The sequence below is a fragment of the Cinclus cinclus genome, chromosome Z (assembly GCF_963662255.1).
Source record: "Cinclus cinclus chromosome Z, bCinCin1.1, whole genome shotgun sequence".
In the NCBI taxonomy this organism is placed as follows: Eukaryota; Metazoa; Chordata; class Aves; order Passeriformes; family Cinclidae; genus Cinclus; species Cinclus cinclus.
The window spans coordinates 30097978-30103977 of record NC_085084.1 but is presented as its reverse complement, the minus strand read 5'-3'; positions in this window follow the sequence as shown (position 1 = coordinate 30103977).

Below are 6000 nucleotides of genomic sequence, written 5' to 3'. Positions count from 1 at the left end.
TGAAGATATTATTTCCAAAAGGCCTTCAGACAATGTTGTTTACAGTAAGATAAGGTTAGGTTTAGTCTGGACTTTTCCTGGAAGAAAATGCACAGCAGTATCTTCAGTCAGGTAATTTTTTTTAATTTAAGTTAATAATGGTGCATTAGAATCTACAGTTCTCATTTAGCTACTGAAAAAGTGACAGCAGCTTTCCTAGTAGTGGATAATCATTCTGTACCAAATATTTATGATCATCACAAAGAGTAGAAAGTTGAATATGTACAGAGCTTTCCTATGCTACACAGTATCTATGCTTTGTACAAATGTGTGCTTGCTTGTGTAATTTTTACTCTCCATACATAACTACATACATAATGTACAAAACTCAAGGAATTAGTCTAATTTATTATTAGGGAAAACAATTTTTTCCCCCCTATATATAGTGAAACAGACACTGTGCTTTCATGGACAAATATAAGACAATGAGTCATGGCATTAATCTTCAGATAACAGTTACCTATATTTTAATGTTAGGGAAATACAGGTTTGATATGAAGTTCTGACTGTGGTTTAAAGAGACACGTTTTCTAGATACATGGCATTAAGCATTACAAACTCAATGTTTTGGCCAAACTATCCATGCATGCAAAGTAAACATGTAATGCTTGTTGAAATAGGCAGTTTTAAGTCCATTTACCTTTCTTCACCTCTTAGATCAGTGTGTAAGTTAACATTATAGATGCCATTGTTTCTGAAATGGAAGCTGTGATTTTGATATATCTATATTTTGTATTTACATCTTGTTTAGCTATACTCACAGTATATTTTATTCTATTTTAATTGCATTATAGCCCAATATTGTTTCTAGTAACAGTGTGTTCCTGGGAAAAAATTTCAATATTATAATGTACATAGAAGTAGATATTGCCTACCAAGTTGAAGAACAAATACACTGTTTTGCAACCCACCAAATGACTACAAAAAGCCTCTCAGGCCTACGTAGTAAGTTGATTATTATGTGACTTATTACATTAGAGTTGCATAATGTTTCTTGAAAAATAGAGCTGTTTTGAAGGTAGAAATTAATTTTCTTAAAAATTATAAGCAAGTGCAACCATGTGAAAGAGTTCTAAACTGTCTTTGTGATTAGCCTAAAAATAAAAGATGTGTTTACACATTTTTATTTTTGAAAATTCAGTTCAGGTCAGTTTAAATAAATCAAGTTGTGCCAACAATGCATTGTAAATTTGAATGTCTTTTTATAGAAATTTCTAACTTAAAAAATCTTTATTATAAAAAACAGTATTTCACCTGACTTTGAAGATTGTGCTCTACTCTTATGGCAATAAAAAGTCTTAGACATTTAGGAATGGCAGAAAATTAATCAATTCTGCCAAGCAAAGATTCAGAGAGCAATTTTGTCAGACTTGTTGTTAAGGGTGTCTTTTCTTAATTAGGGTGATAGCTGCTCTGTAATCAGCTCCAATTAAGAGAAATTTACTGTGTTCAGAATCTGTGCATACTGTGGTGAAATTGAAAACAATAGATTAAAAATTATTACATGTCAAAGTTTCAGAAAATAACTCTAAGGAATTAATATCTTTTCCCTCAAACTCTTTTGTGGAGCTTAAATGCCTGCCTGTCTGACATGTCAGTTTTTTTCTGGCCTAATAATTTCCAACATGCCCTTTGCCCTAGATCCTTGAAATAAAAACAAGGATGGCATTTGTCAGCAAGTTTCTCAAGTCTGCTACCTCTCATTCCATGAGCTGTCACTTGAAAAGGTACATTTAACTTGTGAAAAGGTCATTTTTTGACTAAGAAGAGAGCTTGATGTTTTAGATGATTTGTGTCTTGATCCAAATTCCATTTGACTCTACAGAAATAGCTTGCACATGTGTAAGTACTTATACATCTGTATGCATGTGTGCACACAAATGGGGAACACAACAGGGTACCCACCCTCCTGTATTAAATAATTTCCCCTCCTTGGGTTTTAAATATACACATAACCCTATGTCTTTCTACCAGCAGCCTATTTAATGATTCTTGCCATATCCAGCTCAGCCTACCATGCCTTTGTGTGTCTACTATACCTTCAGATTTGATGTCCTATTACAAAGCAGATGAAGAAATAGTTTACTAGAAATACATAAGTGGATTTTAAGAAACAAGGAAGAGATCCTTAATTCAGTTATTTAGTATGTTTTTCTTTCTCCTAAGCACTCCAGAAGTGTCTTCTTGGAGTGGCTGTTGTGGCTGGCAGGGAGACAGATAACCCATCTGGGCAGAAAAAGGAAGTCATCCCACAGCTCACCTGGAAGCACGGTGTCAGTCACCACCAGCACATCACGATCACAAGCAGTAGTTACAGGTTTTTGTAGCACACAAGTCCATAAGACACCTGTATCAATGGTATAAGCAATGAGAAAAGTCACACATAAATAAAAGAGAAACCCCACACCAAAAAAATCCAGTTGCCTCATAGTTACTTGAGGAACAGGGAGGATATAGTTTAGTGTGTAGTTAGTTTTCCCATCTGTTCTTCCTGATGCTTCTGCTGGTCATTTCATCAGCTGAATTAGAGCACACATTTTTCAAAAATCATCCAGAATTCACCCAGGCTGTCAGGGGTCTCTGGTGATGTGTTAAAACTCAAAGGCAAAATCAGTAAAACATCACCCTGCTGGCCCCAAGAGAGCTTTGGATCACCATTGCTTCCCAAAGGACACTTGGCACTCTTCTCACCCAGCCAGGGAAGCCTCTTTGACCCTCCATCTCACAATGGCACCAACTGCACAGCATGTTGGAGTCTGTGTGTGGCCTCTCTGCTGAGCAGAGATTAGCAAGATCTATGTCCTGCAAGATAAGGCTTTGCAGCAGCAAGTTTCCCTGCCCCCCTGACTGATATATGAAAGAGTTTGAAAGACTGGGCCAATGGGTATCGGGTATCCACTGTCATTAGGACACATCCTGTGGATAGGTCTTTACAGCACACAGCTGTTTTCCTTTCTAGCAGCTGTCAAACATTTTTCAGGAGCAAGACAATGTAAGTAACAGAAGCTTGAATGTAGCTCTTTAAAACTGTTTGCGTTTCATGAGGTGAAGAAAACTCCTTTTGGTCCAGTGGAGACTTTTAACTGAGTATATAATAACGGATTTTTTCTTTCTCTTTCTTTTATTTCATGTAGATGTGTAAAAGTAATGGTAATAGGTTTTTCTCTTTGCTGCCAATATGCTAATATGCTGGTGTTTCTGACAGGAAGGAAATTCAAGATGACACATTCCTGGCTCAGTTGGGCTACTCTGACCGATGTGATCTGGTTACCTTTTCCCCCCTATTTTCTTTTCAGAAATATATTATCACAGGGAAATCTGCACCTCAGAATGAGCCATGTATTTCTGCTACAAAGGTCAGCCCATTATATAATTTTACACATATGTCCAATACAAATCAATTCTCTTTGGCTCAACTGCACCTAAAGAGGTCCACAGTACATTCAATCTAAATTGTATCACATTCTCCTCAATCAAATTCCCAAGAATTTGATTTTTTTCCAGTCCACTGAGGCTAAAGAGTGTTAAAAGCCAGCTAACTCAAGATAGAAACATATTTTAGTAGGTTGACTGGAATACTCAAAGATGAGACAGGCAAAAAGGCATCAAAATGAGCCCTGGATTTGATGACCTGCAAAGAGGCACATGGCTGCTTTACATGATAAAACATGACATAATATTGAAATTTCATCATTGTTATACAAGTTTTCTGTAGAATTATCACTTTCAAAATATAATAATTAAAGTCAAAATATTTTGCTTTGTTCCATGTGGATAGCATTTATGAATCTCATTCATATGAAACAGATGTGCATAATTTAGAGTGAAGTGGTAAAAATTTTATCATGCAAAGTGAATCACAGAATCATTAAGGTTGAAAAGATAAGATCCAGCCATCAACATGGCACTACCACCAAATTCACAAATAAACCATGTCTGTAAGTGCCACATCCACAAAGTTTTTGAACACTTTTTGAACACAAGGACTCAACCACTTTGACAATCAGCCTTTCCCAATAGTTGACCAGCCTTTTGGTAAAAAGGGGATCTCTAACTTCTCTAATGATGTATCTGTTGATTTCAGTTCAGAAAGTTGCACTTTAGTTTAAGAATCCAGCAGATTTTTTCTCTATTTGATAGGTATCCAAAGCAATCTACCAAATATTTTTTGTCAGCCGAATTCTTTATTTTCCATTCCAAGTGGATATGCTACTTGAAAAAGCTCCTTGGCAGAAGAAAACAAGCATGTCAGCTGATACTGGGTACAGAGCACGTTCACAGGTGTGCCAGGCAGAGCCTAACTCTGTGAAGCCCCGTGTTTAGCAGTCAGGGCACACCTGCAGCCTGTGGAAAGGCAGCTGTTGGCCCGGGGTTGCAGCAGGACAATTCTGAACCAGATGCTATTCTACTGATTATGTGTGGGCTTTGTTAATATGGCACTTTTGGCTGAGCATGCAACCTAACTCTGCTTGCACAAACAGCATCTTTACTACCGGTTCCACTCATTCTCAAAGGACCTTGTCTTTCTGCCTCAGACCAGTGCTGTCCACATGAATAGCAGCTTAAAGACAACTGTGAAGAGGCAGACAATCACTAACAGTTATAAATTATTCAAGAACAAAATGTTCAAGTAATATTACCTGAAGGTATAGTTACCCGTTTTTCTCCAGTGGATGAAATCACCTAGTTAGCATTCAGGTGTTACTACCCAACTAAAACTGATTGATATTAACTGAGCAGACTGGGGGAAAATTTCATCAGGATGCCCAAATTCCGTTCCTTCCTGCTTAATCAATCACACCTCTGCTAAGTTGTGCAGCATTTTGTTATGAAAGTCTTTGCAAAGAAATTGGTCTCTGGCAAAATGAATAAAACATTTGCCTTAGTACTGGGGTAATGATCCTTAAGTGCCTGAGAAAAATGAGCTGCAAAGACTTCTTCCTTTTACAGAGAGACTTGAAGTAACTGCTAATAAGGTAAAAAGCGTGATGTTTAAGGGTGGGGATAAAACAGGGTATGCTCCTCATACTTGAAGTGTCAGCCCAATCCCTTGCTGAGACAAATACACACCCATGGGTTGTGAGGTATGAGTTTGTTTTTATCCCCTCACCTCTTTCCTACTGCAACTTTTACACCAGCATTAATCACCTTCATCTTTTCTCATTCTGTTTTCAGAAGAGCTTATTTCAGAGCTTATTGTGTCACCACAAAGATATTGATCAAGTGGTGGATGACAGGATGCAGCTATTTACTTTGAAGCAATGGAAGCATACTGGGCAGGGAAGCACAGTGAAAATCTGCATTGGCTGGCACTTACAATTCCTGAACAATGCATACGTCTCCTTGAACACGTCCCCAAAGGCAAATAATAATGACTTAGGTTTCCTTAAAGAAATGTCATTTTTATCGGAAGCATAAAGTAGTAAAGGGAAAAAAAAACAAAAAAACAAAACCACTACATATTAAGCACGATTAAAAAGACTTATTTGAAGATAATTACAGAGGAATGTAAAACCAGTGACTGAATGGTGGAGGATTATTTACTGTCATTTCAAATTAACTTACTTTAAATCCATCTAAAGCATACTTGAAGTAGAGGCCTATTTTCTGATTCCTATTTTAAAAATAGAAAGGGAGAAAGAAGAGAGACCATTGGCTTCGGGTGTGTACTTCATTAGACAATATAATTGGTGGACAGCTGCCTACAACAAAATGCTCATTTAAGAAAGCACTGATTTGAAAACTAGTGTGAGGTCATGTAACCTCATTATTCTCTTTACATCTTCTATTAGGTCAAAATACCAATACCTTTTGCAGTAACTTTCATCTCAGGCAGCATATGCCAGCACTTCACTTTTAACTCTGGCTTTTTTATTCTTCAGAAGGATTACAATCTGCAACACCACTGCTTCATTTTCATTACATTGCTGTTCTATCTTTTAGGGGAAATCAGTTTCACAT